The sequence below is a fragment of the Pelobates fuscus genome, chromosome 2, assembly GCF_036172605.1.
Source record: "Pelobates fuscus isolate aPelFus1 chromosome 2, aPelFus1.pri, whole genome shotgun sequence".
NCBI classification, from domain to species: Eukaryota; Metazoa; Chordata; class Amphibia; order Anura; family Pelobatidae; genus Pelobates; species Pelobates fuscus.
In genome coordinates, this window is record NC_086318.1 from 385,472,632 (window position 1) to 385,490,399 (window position 17,768).

The following is a 17,768-nucleotide window of genomic DNA, read 5'->3' on the forward strand; positions in this document are numbered from 1 at the left end:
GGCAAGTGACGAACAAAACCTGAGAGATTAAAAAAATGCATCAAATGTTCTTCGTAAAAGCGGCTGTGACACTTTTTAATAAAACCAGAACGAGGAAAGGAAAGCTAATTTCACAGACAAAGCAAACTCTACTAAAAATAAAATGTCTTGTTCATCTCTGAGTTATTGTTTACTAACTTTATCTTTATGACATTTGTTTTGTTCTAGAGTGTTTAATCTACTATTTAAATAGGACAGTTCTAGGGCATATTGTATAGTAAAACTATAAAGGAAATGTTCAGTCCTATAAACACCTCCCTGTCTTTCATTCAGTGTCTCCAGTGTCACAGACTTTTTTTAAAGTCCACCCACAGATAACATCTGCAGGGCTTTCACTATCAGACCAGAAGGCCTTTAAAGCTCTCTCTCAGCTGCTGTCCTGAACCCATTCTATAGACACCTGCAGGGAAGACACAACATCATGTCAGGAATCGCTGTCAGAATTTCCAGAGACAGAGCTGTAGCTCAAGGGCTTGGCACTCCTAATAACCCTGTGAAATATTTAGAGCAGGATTTTGAGGAGCTGAGAGCTCAGTGCTTGGCCTCAGGTAGATTATTTGAAGATCCAGCATTCCCTCCATCTTCATCCTCTTTGGGTCTAAAAGACTGGGGTCCAGGATCTGAGAAAGCAAAGGGCATTGTCTGGAAACGGCCTGCGGTAAGAAATAATTAAACATTTCTTAGAATTCCATAGAATCTCTTATTGCTACAGTCCTACGTTGAGATTCCTTTCATTAACACTTAAGAGGATTGTTGAAATATCCTTTATAAACTAAATCCAATATTGGGATAGAAACTGCATTCATTTGTTTCAACATTATTATTAAAGGGACACTATAGTCTCCTAAACAACTTTAGCTCAGTGAAGCAGTTTTGGTGTATAAATCATGCTTATCATGTTTCACTGCTCAATTCACTGACATTTAGGAGTTAAATCACTTTGTTTCTGTTTATGCAGCCCTAGCCACACCTCCCCTGGCTATGATTGACAGAGCCTGCATGAAAGAAAAATTGGTTTCACTTTCAAACAGATGTAATTTACCGTAAATAATTGTATCTCAATCTCTAAATTGAACTTTAATCACATACAGGAGGCTCTTGCAGGGTCTAGCAAGCTATTAACATAGCAGGGGATAAGAAAATCTAAATTAAACAGAACTTGCAATAAAGGACGAATAAACCTTAGATGACTCTTTACAGGAAGTGTTTAGGAAGGCTGAGCAAGTCACATGCAGGGAGTTGTGACTAGGGTTCATAAACAAAGGGATTTAACTCCTAAATGGCAGAGGATTGAGCAGTGAGACTGCAGAGCATGTTCTATACACCAAAACTGCTTCATTAAGCTACAGTTGGTTTGGTGACTACAGTGCAGACAGAATTTGTTGGCGCTATATAAATGATAAAAATTAAAGAATACTATGCAGTTCAGGTGTGACACTTACATTTATAAAAAAAAGAAACATTTAGGTATTTCTTACTATTGATGTATGTGCACTTTTTATTATTATATATATTTTTTTGGTAAATCTTTATTAAGTATTGATCAGCAAATATTATTTACAACAAAAAAAAAAAATAACAGTACATCAAACATTGTAGATTCTCCGTAGCCTATAACGTGTGGTTAGTGGGAATTATAATGTATAACTTATTTTTGAATGCTGACTTTGTGTATGTTTTCACTGAATATTTTGCGGTCACTGAGAAGTTTCTGCTGCTGTTTTTATTGGGGCTTTCTATTATTATTATTATGTATTTATTTATTTTTATATTTTTAGTGAATATTCCAGTGTGTTTTTGGTACTTGTAGTTGTAAGAAATAATGACTGATCTTGTGACCTATAAATGTAATTGTCTACTATGTTTAATTAATTTATATAGACAGGGGGAAAAAAATCAATGTAATAAAATAAAAAGTGTTTAAAAGAAAGGTTTTTCTAATAATAACTATAGGTCACTTATACTTTGAGTTACACCAGCCAAAGAGATAGCTCGGTTGATTTAAGCAGCAGACGATTATAAAAAATACAAAAAAAAATTAAAAATCATATTTTCTAGCTCAGAGTTCACATTTTAACACTGAGATTTAAGGGGAGATTTACCAAAATGTTGAGTTCTAAAAAGTGATCTAAAGTACTAAAAGTGGAACTATCACCATGGAAACCACTTGAACTAACAAGCATTTATAAAATGGTGACCTTCCCCATTTTCATTTTTGCAGTTTTTAAAACAGTACTTTGATAAATATCCTCTTTACACTTGATGGGTTTATGCTCCAACCAACAAATTGTTGTGATTTGTGTAAACAACTTTGGTAACATTTAGTCTAAGATATAGAGTTGAATAAAGTTCAACTCTTCTCTTCAAGGTTGCTAAGCCACGGCACTTTATTGTTTAGTGAATAGCCACTTGGAGACAACCTTTTTTTGAGAAAGACTTTATTACCCATCTAAACAGGTCTGAAATGTTCTAGATCAGGTTTGATCTATAACAGCTATGGCACAAGGAAACAGGATTTTCTCTGTTTGGGTATAAATATAGCAAAATAGCCTGATGGGAATCCACAAGACTTTCAATTCGATGGGGGATAAAACAATGCACAATGCTTTGTTACAAGAATCGCCAGTTAATATGAAAAGTATCTATCTATAAGGAAAAGCGTTCATACACTTGTGCAGTGTTATGAGAGCATAGTGGACCCACATTCAGAAATTGGTGAACTCCTAACCCTAATGAAAACTTCCATAGTGTTTCTGTTACATTGGTTACTTTATTTTAACTTCTACATTTTGTTCCACATTTTACGGTCTGCAGCAAATAAAATCTGACGCAAGTTTTATTATCGATGGAGCTACTTGCGAAGATGTTCGCCAAGGGTCTTTGGGTAAGTAACAGCATATTTTTGGAAATAAAATCGGTGACGGTTTGAAATATAAAAGATGCTTATCAGAATACAAACCTTTTAGTATTGATTTTCTGTATAGAGAACTATTATTTGTATTTGAGCACTGCAGGATGTATTATGGGATGTAGTGTAGTATGTACAATTCATATGCTGCAAGGTGGAAATCGATGGAGGCAGATTATTTGGGATACCCTACTAGATTAAAGTAATTACATTGTCTCCTTTCTGCAGCATAAATGCTTCATAATACTACTACATACTAACGAAGCACTTTTCTTGTGCTGCAAAACAGCATGAAGTTTTTATGTGTTCTTTTTATGTGTATCTAAAAAACTCTAGAATTTATATTAGCAAAAATCTAATAAATGACCAAATAATGTTACTATGCAATTAAAAGATAATGTACCCTGTGAAAAGACATGGGAAGACTTTTTATACAAGTAGTCTGCTGTTGCGTTCTTTTTTGAAAAAAAAATTTTTTGTTGAATTTTAAACTTATTGTACATTCTTTATATAATATTGTTCATCATACGCACCCCACGTATGTTCCATTAAAACCACTGCTGAATGTATTTCCACCAACGTATACCGGTAACTATTTATTTGTACAGGTGATTGTTGGTTCTTGTGTTCTATCGCAAGCCTTACACAGAATAAGACCTTCCTGTCCATTGTGGTGCCAGAAAACCAAAGTATGAAGATTGACTATGCAGGAATCTTCCACTTCAGGGTAACATCGACTAACAAAACCATTATTTTAGTGTTCAAGAAAACTTAATTTGTTGAGATTCATTATACCCGCTGCAGTGTGATTCCATAGTGTAAAGACTACAGTATTCCCTGCAGATGTGCGAATAGCTGAAATAACAAAGACGGACATTGTGTGGCAAAAATGCATATTGGGTTTCGTTTGTTAAGTAGGAACAATAGTTTAATGGGACATGCATGACTTGACATTTTTCTTTTAACCAGCAACAAACTCTTTTAAAAAAGCATACTAACCAAAATAAAGCAAGAAAAAGCTTGACAAGTATGTAAAACATGTATATAAAATTACTATAAAAGTGGTCAGATTGCATTGTTGGGCACGCCTCTAAGTTAGGAAAGTTCCTTCAGCCACCCCATCCTCCCTCCCCCCTTGCCCACCAATCAGGGCCGGACTGGGGATACAAAGCAGCCCTGGAAAAAAAAATCTATGCCAGCCCCATAAGTCATTGCGCCATATATTGTCGCATGTAATATGTAAGGAAATATCTTGCCACCTCAGATAATAGAGTAATATATATATATATATATATATATTGCTTTTTCTAATATAATATATTGGTCCTTTCAGAGTAAAACATTTAATTATACAGTAAGCATACTCACATGCAGACACAGACAATCTCACTGACACACACAAGCTCATTGATACACAGCCTCATAGACAAACAATTTCGCTAATATACATAAGCTCATTGACATAAAAACCCAAGCTCACTCACTAGCAGGCACACACACACATGCAAGCAAGCTCACTAGCAGGCGCACACACACACACAGCTTAATGTAGTGGTTCTGGTGTCTATAGCCTGTCCCGGGAGGCTTTTGAATGTAAACACTGACTTTGCAGAGAAAAGGCAGGGTTTACATTGCTTCCTAGTGACACCTCTAGTGACAGACACTCAGACGGTCACTAGAGGCGCTTCCTGTGTCAGTGCGGATTGGCTGAGATCATCAAGCTTGATGATCTCAGTCATAGAGGCAGAGACCAGCATGACGTTGGAAAAAAAAAAAAAAGGTGAGTAAAACACTATTTTTAAAAACACACACAGACACCACGACTGACACACACACACACACCACGACTGACACACACACACACACACACCATGACAGACACACACCATGACAGACACACACACACACCATGACAGACACACACACACACCATGACAGACACACACACACCATGACACAGACACACACACCATGATACAGACACACCGTGACACAGACGACACAGACACACACAGCATGACACATACAGACACACACAGCGTAACACAGACAGACACACACAGCATGACACAGACACACCGCATGACACAGACAGACACACACACACCGCATGACACAGACAGACACACACACCATGACAAACACACACACCGTGACACAGACACACACGACACAGACAGACACACACACACAGCATGACACAGACAGACACACACAGCATGACACAGACAGACACACACACACACAGCATGACACAGACAGACAGACAGACACACACCGCATAACACAGACACACACACACAGCATGACACTGACAGACACACATACACAGCATGACACACACACACACACACCATGATACAGACACACCGTGACACAGACACACGACACAGACAGACAGACACACACACACACACACACACAGCATGACACAAACAGACACACACAGCATGACACAGACAGACACACACACAGCATGACAGGCACAAACACACAGCATGACAGACACACACAGCATGACACAGACAGACACACACACACACACACACAGCATGACACACACACACACACACACACACACAGCATGACACAGACACACACACAGCATGACACAGACACACACACAGCATGACACAGACACACACACACAGCATGACACAGACACACACACACACCATGATACAGACAGACACACAGCATGATACAGACACACACAGCATGACAGACACACACACAGCATGACACAGACAGACACACACACACACAGCATGACAGACAGACAGAGACACACACACACACACACTTTTTGGTACCTGTGGGTGGGCAGAGTGATTGCTGTGCTGGCGGCCGCAGGGGAAGCTTTTCATGAGGCCGCTGAGGGAACAGGCTCTTCTGGGGGAGCAGGCTGTTCTGTCTCTGCTCCCCCTCCCTCGCGCGCTAGAAAGAGACTGGGGCCGGAATATGATGTCATATTCCGGCTCCGGTCTCATTAAGCTGCGCGCGAGGGAGGGGGAGCAGAGACAGAACAGCCTGCTCCCCAGAAGAGCCGGCTCCCCCAGCGGCCTCATGAAAAGCTTCCCCTGCGGCCGCCTTTCAAGTTCTCCCTGCGGCCGCAGGTCACCCCGGCCCCAGGTGCCGACGGCCCACCGGGAAATTTCCCGGTATCCCGGTGGGCCAGTCCGGCCCTGCCACCAATCTCAGTTTGCAACCAGTCCATTAATAACAGAAACAGGGTAATATTGTAAAGCAGCAAGAGAGAGAAACCTGACACCAGAGCTTGCTCTGCATGAATCCCATTATTCTGACTCCATCTATTCTCCAAAGTGGTGGAACTATTGAGAGGGCCTTTAAAGTGATAATGCTGCCATTCCCCTCTGACGAGCTAGGTTGGCGAAACGCGCGCGTCAGGCGCTTTACACATGCCGTCTTTTTATTAGATGATGACAGCAACTCTAATTGTCTTCCTTTCACATAGTTTATTTCCTAGCTGGGTTAGACTTAGGAGCCCTTGAAGGCACGGGGGGTGTATTGGCCGTGATATTGCAGCTAGCTATCTTCAGCATTCTTTGGTTATCATTATTTTGACAGCATAGGCAAGTCACTACTTCAATACCCTTGTAGGGACAGAGGCTAGCCACTAGCGTGTTGTTTATTCTTACTAGTACCATATTCTCTATTTTATCATCCTCATATTATTGATTACCAGTCAAGTACTATACTATCCTATCTGTCCAACTCTTTTTTGGTGCTCTCTATTATAACTACAGCACGCCATTAGATTACTTATCATCAGTGGCACAAATTAAGATCTGCTATTCTATCACTTCAGCGTTCTTTATAGGATTTGGCTCGGTTACCATTATACATTACTTACATGTCAATTACTATATACTGAAACTTCCAACAGCATACAGCATTCATATGCTTGCAGGCCCTACAGGCATATATGCACCTGCGATCTCCATTTCGAATAATCGCAGACAGCTCTTTCAACCAATTGCCTAGTACACTAGTCAAGCATAGCCTCTACCTGTTATACTTTTTGTTACTGCTTTTTATTAGAATTACAGCACGCCACTAGATCCTCTATCATTAGTGGCACAGATTTAGAGCCGCTACTATTATCACTTCAGAACTTTCTACAGTATCTTGCTTTGTTACCATTATACATTACCTATATGGCAATTATCACATACGGTAACTTTTAATAGTATATATAGCATTCAAACGCTTGCAGGCTCCATTACTATACATGCAGAACTGTGTCACTATCATCAGGCATTACACACATTATGCTTATCTAACAACTATACGTTAGGACCTGCGGTCTCTATTTTGACAATCGCAGATAGTTCTTTGAGCTTTTTGTCCAGTATACTCTCTGTACTTAGACCACTCCTTTACATTCCATCACTCTCCCATAATTATGGCTATTACCAGCTAAACGTCTTTCCCAAGCAGCACAGACATGTGCTGTTGCTTATTACTCCGATATCATTCCAAACATTAGAGCCTATTCAAGTTAATCAACATTGTATCTTTTTTTGTTTTTAGTGAATTCTTTTGATTGAGCACTTTTGGGTTATTGTTATCTTTATGATACTATTCAGTAGACAATGAATTCTTTTATGTTTTTTGGACCTTTTGGTCTTTTTACTGGTGCCTCTTTTTCATATACCTTTTGGTTATTTTGTAGTACAGGCATACGCTAGTTTCTCCCAGTTTTAGGTACACTACTCTCAAGTCTACTGCTTATTTCCACTAGGGGTTACCCCCTGTACTTAGTGTACCCTATTTGGCTGTTTCCAATTGGTTTTCGATAATCCTGGCAAAGCATCAGGGAAGAAGGAGTCCATAACATCTGCTGAAAGTCAGCTACACTTGTACAACAGGCAAGGAATGAGAAACAGACCTGTATTCGGATCAGTGCACATTATCACACCGTCTTCATATTCCCTAGATAACTTCTCTATATTCTTACAGTCTTCATGCATTCACCTTTTGTTGGTCCTGTTTAGAGATATCTTGGAATGCCTGATAATTTGCAATATTTTCATTCATGGATCCTTCATTTTGAATGGTAACAATGTAACCATGATCCCCTTAGTTCTGGCAGTATGGCGAGTGGGTTGATGTTGTGGTGGATGACCAGCTACCAACAAAATCAGGGAAATTGGTGTTTGTGAAGTCACTTGCTGGCAACGAGTTTTGGAGTGCACTTCTGGAAAAAGCCTATGCCAAGTAAGTAATACTAAAAAAAATTACTCAATGAGCTTTCTCAGAATGATATTCCTTGTAACTCATTATTAATAAAGAGATTAAAAAAATATATATTTTACTAAGACAGTGTACGAATGAATCCAACATTTTAAGTTGCGCTCATAAAATTATTACTAATTATATAGACATATGATGTATTTATCATGGTTAATTTATTAGATATTTATAATGTATATAAGGACTGCATAGTTGTAGTAAGCCTCTGCTCTAAAACCAGCATAATATCTGTCATATTTGGCATTCCATCAACAAGTGGTTGGATGAGTCTTATGGAATTTTACTTAACGACAGCTGGCATGGCCAACATCACTGTACTAGTCCTACCAGGTAATATGTCATGATTGTTTTCTCCTACAGGTTGAATGGGTCCTATGAAGCACTGTCAGGAGGTGTACCTGTAGAAGCCCTTGAGGATTTTACCGGTGGCACAGCTGAACTATATTATTTGCAAAATACTTCAGAAAATTTGTTCCAGATAATACAGAAAAGATTGAAGGCAAACGCATTGCTCACCTGCACCTCCGTAAGTCTTGCTAGATGATATTGTCTTTATAATGGAATCAAACACCCATTATTTTGGTATTTAAAATTATTAAATAGCATTTTAGTAACACATACCTGCCATACATGAGAATTGTCAGGGCACCGCAGGCGGTCTCCCCTTCCCCTACCTGTCGGCGAGCGGCGTTCTCTCAGCTCCAGGCGCCACTCGCGTCCTCCTCCTCGCCTCCCAGCGGCAGCATGTATAACGATGCACGCTGGGAGCCCGCACGTTTTTACGAACGCCAGGGTCGGTCACGTGACCCGGCGTTAAAGTCACAGTACCATAATCACAGTGGGAGGTGTAAATATCTCCCACGTGTGATTGTTAATTCTGATGGGAAGTTATCCAATCAGAATTAACCATAGGATTTATATACTTACCTTTCCTGTCTCTCAGTGCCCTGTTGTGGTCTTGTGATACCTGTATTGCAGTCTGCTCGTGCGTCTCTCTGGTTACTGATTATTTGGCTTGTTATTCTGATTCTCCTGTATTCTCCATTCCTTTGACCTCGGCTTGTTTCTCGTTCTCCTGTTTTCTGGCTCCCTTTACTTGGCTTGTCTCCTGACTAATTCTTAGTGTGCATAACCCGGCCATTCTAAGGACCGGTATTGCACCCTTTACTTTCTGTGACCTGTTAGCGTGTTAGGTTCCCGAATCGTGACAATAATTATGTAATGCAACATGATGTTTAACATCATTTCCTACACCAAAATTACAAAGATGTACAAATACAACTAGTATAAGCTTAATATTCTTAAACGAATTAACAAAATGTTATGACAATATAACAACATGGTTTATTAGTTATTGATTACTGTACCTTTTAACCAGATGGCCATTTCAACTATGTTTTCTCTTGCATGGAATCTACAAAGTGTTCTTTAGTAGTTTAGTAGGAATGCAGTCAACTGTCAAAACGTGTTCACTTGTACAGTATTGTAATAGGTGCTATAAAAGTTTTCATTATAACATGCCAAAGGCTGTAGTGTCTAAGTATTGATAATCATGTTTACTATAACCCATGTGACATATGTGGGAGGAAACTGCAATTTAAAGGATTACAGTTTGTTACAGAAGTGTTTAATTAAAATTTTACTATTTTATCGAAATGTAAAATATATTTTAAAAAGTACTATAAAGAGTAAAAACTAACAATCATGGTTTGTGTTAAAAAAATAAGACATTCTGATTTAAACAAAAAAATTAAAAATAAAGTATGTGCAAGTATGTAGAATTTTTTTATTAAATGTAAACAAAAAAAAAACAGGAAGTAAAAAATAAATAATACATATATATTTGTTATGTGAAAACACATAACTGATTAAACCAGAAGTGTCAAAACTGAGGTCTGCAAACAGGCATATTTAGATAAATTCTCATATCTAAAAAAATTTCATATCCTCACTTGTCCATAAAAAAAGAATTTTGGCAGCAGGTTATGTAGATGTGGCTTGATATCGGTTCCAATTAGGGACAGTTTCCAATTTGAAATTTTTAATATGTTTTTCAAAAGATTTAATATTTTTGGATACATTTTTTATATTTTGAAAAATATTTGAAAATATTGATATTTTTAAAATACATATTTTTTTATATATATTAATATTTAAATGATCATTTTAAAGATTTACCAAAAACATGAAATCATTTAAAAAAGCTTATCCAAAATGTTAAATTGAAGCAGATCTAGAACAGACATTAGGTGTAACAGATATGTAACATGCTTCAATGTGTAATGTAATAACTATTCCCTACAAACTCTTTAAAAAGGCAATAAAATGTACCTCTTATCCAGGGTAGGGTTCGATGCGCCTGGTCCCGTCCCCCGATCTGCCTCCTTGGCTGAGATCGTCAATCTTGAAGATCTCAGGGATTCCAATGCTTTCCCATAGGAACGCATTGGGAGGCTATTATGCATGCGCAGCAAAAAGTCTCGCTGTGCCGATCAGCATTTCCTCAGAGAGATGCATTGAAGGTCTTTACTCTGAAAAGGCAGTGTTTACATTAAAAACCTGCACGTGCAAGCTATAGACACTAGAACAACTACATTATGCGGTAATTGTTCTGTTGACTATAGTGTCGATTCAAGGGCAACAAATAAAACTATTACAGAAATAATAGGTTGATGAGGACCCTGCTTGAATGAGCTTGCAATCTAGAGGATAGAGCATAACGGTCTATAATCCAGAAAATGTAAATGACATTATCGCTTAACTAATAGAAGAGGTGTGTGTATATATATATAAATATGTGTATGTATTATGTTGAAAATCCAGAGAGTATCAATTTTCAATGTAACTATATAGTACCACAAATTCTGTTACTTTTTTTTATTGTTTATTTATTTACTTGGGGGGAGGGGGGTGGCAGGGGGAGAGAGGGTGTCCTACTGATCACTTGCTAAATAAACAAATAGACAGAACCTGATAGAAGCTATTTATTCGCAGATTTGCTATTTATTTCCAGAAAGCGGTTTATTTCTGTCAGTGTTGTTTACTGTCCCTATTAACAAGTGGGATTTACAACCCCTTTAAATACTCATATGTTTGGCCTCAAGCAAACAGAGGTGTACCATGCAACATAAAAAGCCCTTTGGTGAAAAAATGCTAATGACTTAATTATAGAGGATCTTCAGAAAAGAATTTCGCAGATGTTAATAAAACATGTCAAAAGGTTACCTTGTACATGCCTTTTAAGGAAATGTTTAAATTCTTCAAAAATACACAAAGCTGGGGATATTAGAAAACATTAAAATGTATGTTTCCTATTTTTGTTACTTTCCACAGAAAACTGATGAAATGAATAAAGAATCTGAAACTGTTGCTAATAACAATGTGGTTAGAAAGCACGCCTATTCTATCACCGGAGCAGAAGAGGTAAAATATACACACACATTCTCACACACACACACACACACACACACACACTCACACACACAAACACACACGCAGACATACACAAACATACACTTACTCTTCTACTCTTTCACTGTCGATGTACCTTACATAAAAATGACTTTGAACAGCTAACTTAAGTTGGGAAAATCTTCCAGTTAAAGGGACACTATAGTCACCAAATCAACTTTAGCTTACTGAAGCAGTTTTTGTGTATAGATCATGCATCTGAAGTCTCACTGCTCCATTCACTGCCATTTAGGAGTTAAATCACTTTTGTTTCTGTTTATGTAACCCTAGTCACACCTCTCCTGGCTGTGACTGACACACCCTGCATGGGAATAAAGGGCTTCATTTTCAATCAGATGGTTTTAAAAGTTTTTACCTCCTGTTACATACAGGAAGCTTTTGCAGATTCAGATTCAGATTCAGAGCAGGAGATCTGAAATTCAAAATTAAACGGAATTTGCAATAAAGGATGTCTAAACATTAGACTAATTTACAGGAAGTGTTTAGGAAGGCTGTGCAAGTCACATGCTGGGAGGTTACTAGGGCTAAATAAACAAAGTGATTTAACTCCTAAATAGCAGAGAATTGAGCAGTGAGACTGCAGGGGCATGATCTATATACTAAAACTGCTCCATTAAGGTAAAGTTGTTTTGATGACTATAGTGTGCCTTTAAACTTCTTTAGCCTAAATGTGCAAGTCATAGTAACACAACCCAATATTTAATAAATACCGTGGGATTTATTTTATTATTTAATTTATACAATGTGATTTTTCAGGTGCCATACTGTGGAAGTAAAGTAAAACTGATACGAGTGCGGAACCCTTGGGGGTATAAAGAATGGAACGGTGCATGGAGTGATAAGTATGTTTTTTACTACTCACGTCCTCACTGTCTGACTAACAAGAATCTAGTAGAGGACTTAAATACTTCTGCTAATAAATAATATTCAGAAATTATGTAACAGTTGGTTTATGCACCAGCTGTGTAATAGTAAACTCAAGGTCAACATGATCCAGAAGTATAATTATAGCAGTTAAAAGAAACTGAAACAAACATGCCATTCATTGTAAACATTACAGCCCATGTAGTGGTTATTGTACCCTTACCTCCTAGAGTAAGCAGTCAAATCATTTAAGAATGGTCCCAACTGGCACCCACCACCACCTTCCCACCTTCCCTGCTGCCAGAGGACTCTTAACACTGAGCCAGGCCTGGTTGTGCAAAGCCACTCTCTTTGGCTGACAGACCTCAGCTGACACTCTCAGCCAATGAGTGCAAACATGCCGGTGTCTGAACAGAGTGACATGAGTCACTTTATTCCAATATTTCCTAGCTATTCCTAGAAGCTGTGGTTGCCACACTTAGAGAGCAGGAGGAAGGTTGCCCTTCAATCCGTTTTATATCTTTATGCTGAAGAATTTATTGATAGGTGAGAAAAAGGCCTATTTATAAAAAAGTGTTTCATCCATTTGATAGGAATTCTGCCAGTTTATAGTATACATGGAATTCTAGTTACAAACCTAGAGTATATAGTATACAATCATTTCACTTACCGTAATTTGATTCTCAGGGAATCGCTACATTTGCAGATACTCTGTTACTTTTAAGAGGTTTCACTACTAATTTGACTATAAGTGTTCAAAGGATACCCAATATTATGAGTATGCTTATGTAAAACTCACCAATCTACATACACATATCCTATTATCTAGTTCAGGGGTAGGCAACCTTTTAGCAGCACTGTGCCGATATAGGATTGTGATGTCCCGTAGCGTGCCGATCCTATTTGTTAAATTGAGGTGTGTATGCTGCCGTATTCTGCTTCTGTTATTTTTACTGTAATTGCTTTGTATCGTTGTATTTGTGCGTATATGAGCTATTAATTGTACATTAGTAGTTAATGGTATCGTGTATGATCGGCTGTGTATGAGAGCTGCTTGTGGAATTGTGTGTGGATGGATAAGTCACATTGTGTGTTTAGTAGTGTGTGGGGGCTGTTTGGGGTAATGCATGTGAGAGGCTGCATGTGGGGTTGTGTGCATGTATGTGGATTGTTAGTGGTGTTGCGTTTGTGGGGATTGTGTGTATGTTTGGGTGTGGGCTGTCCGTATTATTTGTATGAGGGAAGGGTTATTCTGCATTTCTGTGTATATCTAGCAGTGTGGATGGCTTCCCTAGGTTCCAGTGGGGACCAGGCCGGCCAGGTATAGCTCAAGTATAGGAGCTGCAACATCAGCTGTGGGCTGCTCTGCTACAGTGTGGATTCCCATTCACAAGTGCTGGGAGGAAGTTATCTGAGATTACTTCCTCTACGTGCTGCAATGCATAAATTGAGGATTGTCCTTCACCACCTCTTCGTATTAGCAGATATCTGAAGTTTTACTGGGACTCCTGATAGGCCTGAGCCTGTTTGGCTCTAGCAGCCTCGAGTGCCGTGCATGGCACTAGTGCCGTAGGTTGCCTACCCCTGATCTAGTTCCAGATACCTATGAATTGGAGTGTATTTTGTAAGTATCCCTAGTTTCTCCCTTTTTCTTTTCCTCATATTCTTATATAATTCTTTCCTTTTTTTTAATATATATTTTTGTATACCTTTTTAATAGAATTTTGATTAAATGTTATATTTTATCAGTCATATTAAAGTGTATGTTTAAACCTCATAAGAAACCTATTTGGATAGGACATTTTGTTCTCATTTCTCTAAACACATGGAACTCTATGTTCTGAAAATGAGTAGTGTGTGTATCGTGAATGGTACACTTTTAGTAAAAAAATCCAGGTGTTAATTAGTAAAATCACAGTTTAAATTGTTTTCTTAGCCAAGAACTTCTTAAATACAGGAATTTTACATCCCCAAAAAAGTGCCATGAAGAACCATATTGGTATGTGACGGTATGTGGCATTAGTCAGTAACTTTCCATATTTGTATGGGTGACCTGGAGATTGCTGGTACTAGATGGTACTTTCTGGACTTTACTCTAAACTTTTACAAATCTCCTAGAACTTGTTTTAACCTGTTTTTATTTCATGAGATGCTCCGACTTCTATTAAATTTATATTATAGATTTTTCAGATTACATCATCATAATCCAGTTCGGACAAAGTAAAGCCAGGGCACAAATTGCAAACGAAGAGGAAATAAAATGTAAAAATCTTGTTTCTGTAACTTCTCTCTATGTTGACTCCCAGGCGCGAAGGACAGAGTTCATAACGAATACTGACAGGGAGTTAAGATGGAGGCATCCAGATGAAGTATAAAGAGTTGTCGATTTCTAAGCTCCATTTTATTTTTCAAACCTCACAAATATATGTTTGTTAAATATAGGGATAAGTAAACATACTATTATAAACTCTGGGGAATGATGGTTCTCTTTAAGGAACTAGACTTACTGACTTTGCATGTGTGCAGCTTAAGGCCAGGTTTCTAGGGAGCCTCAATGTATCCCTTTAATATTTTTTGAGTCCCCTATTAATTTTTTTCATCGTCATATGATAAGGTTTTTTTTGCCATTGACATGTCTGTTTTAACACAAGTAAAACTGCCAAATCCTGTTTACTCATTGTAGATAAAATACTTGTTTGCACAACCACACTTATCCAACAGGCCTATCTATACTTATGAATAGTCAACATGGCAATGCAACAGACCTATGGCAATCGCTAACATTTGCATTCAATATAATAATGCTAGCTGACGTGATCTACACAATTACCATCCCTTTTGATCTGTCCACATACGTAGATGTCAGTCAAAGCAGAAGACCCTGTGTCTGGACTGATTCTTATTTAAACAAATTGTGGCGAATACTGGCGGATAAGTTTACAACACCAACATAAACTAAGGGGTTGATTTACTAGATGGTTGTTGACATTTTTTTGCTGCCATCACAGCAAAGTTACGCCAAAATGACATGTACTAGACAGTCTGATCTGATCTGTTTTGGTTCGAAAAAACCTGCCCAAAGCAAAGTTGTTCCACAGCAATGTACAGAAACAGTGAGGCCATATTAATAAAAAAAGAAAATATCAAAACATTTTCTGGTGGAAATCAAGAATATATCTAATATCAATATGTACGAAGGTTCCAGTAGCTGCATGATACCAGTCTGGTTATTTTGCCTGGTTAGATAGAGCTTTAATTCGCCCTTTCTCTCCCAAAGTGGAATGGTGGGCCTGAAAGGGCAAAACAGGTTTAAAAAAATCATAATTATAGTAAACAAAATATACGGTGTCATAATGTAGCAAACACCCAGCAGACCACTCCTACGACTTTCACCTTCTTAGGTGAGTGGTGTGAATGGCAATAATATTATGAACATGTTGTAATATTAAATTACTTTCACAAAATTTCTTATTCTGGAGTGTTTTCATTTTTTTTTAAATATTTTTGAGACCTTTGTCAGCAGTTTTTTTATTTTATTTTTTTATTATTATAGGTCCTGTATCCAAATCTCATCATTCGTGGGATGCTGAACAGCCTGAAACATTTTTAAAGTTGCCGTTTAAAATCAGCTGGTGGGCTACTGTGCCCTGATGTAGCTTATATACGCCAGAATCACCCCACATCCTCTCCCAGTGATATATTGATAGTATTAATAAAAAAAAAAAAATCAACACGTTAGATTTATCTTATTTTTTATTTATTTTTTTTTCAAATAGTGCACCAGAATGGAACATTGTTCATCCCAGTATAAAAGATGCTCTTAACATCAAGCGTGACGATGGAGAGGTTTGGTGAGCGCAATCTGAATTAATTTATGTATTCCTTGGAGACTGAAGTTTGGAAATTTATTGGTAAAGCCTTGTGACTAAGTGACTTGTAAGTGTGTAATTGAATAGGGACATTCACAATTGGCAGGGGAGACTATCCTTTTAATTACTGAAAACTTCTAAAAATAACAAGATCAGAGAAAGAAATGGGATATTAAAGATTCTGCTGTCTTGGCTCAGACTCATAAGGCTTGTTTAGCAATTAAATCAAAGTAGAAAATATATGTTGCACCACACTAAACCACATTTTGTTTACTTTACCCAACCAGTATATAAGTGTCTCGGAAACATTTAGAGTCATAGTCACTCACAATATGCTTCACAATAATGTCTCTAGTGCACATTCCCATGTGAATCTGTATAATAAAGAGTGAAAATCAATATTTAAAACAATTGCAATCTACTTAACTTAAAGGTCCACATGAACTCTCTCAATTTTTTGCAAGTGAAAGTTGGGACCAGTACTCAATGCAGAAGCAGTTACATGTGTTACACTAGTAACATATTACAGATTTATGTATATAACGAAAACATTTTCCTACAGTGAAATATTCTTTCAACGGAAACCATAGTGCTACGAAAACAAAGTTGTTTTCCTGGCCCTGTAGCTCCTTGTAGTGCCCCTTTCGCTTGCCCCTCTCCCTCCTCCAGTGGTGCAGAATGGGTTAAAAAACCCTCCTGTCACTTTCCTGAGTCCAGCGCCGATCTTCCTCGCCGCTGGTTCAGGCTGCACTTGCATTTCCCCCTTATGACAGCATTATACAATGCTTTCCTATGGGGATTCAGGTGAGGCTGGATGTCCTCATGTATAGCATCAAAATTCACCTAATGACCCAGACGTCCCTCTAGTGGTGTTTAACACTAGAGGTGGCGTTAAATCAGGCAGGTAATTATTGCAGTTCATTAACAAAAACTGCAGTAATTACCACTGCATGGTTAGAGGGGCTGGGACACTGCACCCAGGCCGCTTCAATGAGCTGAAGTGGTCTGGGTGCCTTTAGCATCTCTTTAATCTCTAAAAGACCAACTGAATGTCATGTCTTTATCACAATCTGGTCAGTACATATCCTATGAAAGTGATGATTGCCTTGTTAGCTCTAAACTGTGCTGTCACATTCACATGATGGGACATAACTTTGTGACATAAGCCTTTTAACCCCTTAAGGACACATGACATGTGTGACATGTCATGATTCCCTTTTATTCCAGAAGTTTGGTCCTTAAGGGGTTAAAGGAACACCCAAGCACCATAACCACTACAGCATGCTGTAGCAGCTTTGGTACAAGTGTTTTGGCATCCAAGTGTAAGAGGTGAAACAATT

General features: G+C 38.1%; 1 pseudogene; it reads left to right on the forward strand.

Annotated features, from left to right (window-relative positions):
* Positions 1-460: 460 nt before the first annotated feature.
* Positions 461-17,768, forward strand: part of LOC134585370 (calpain-8-like) — a 39,438-nt pseudogene continuing 22,130 nt past the window's right edge.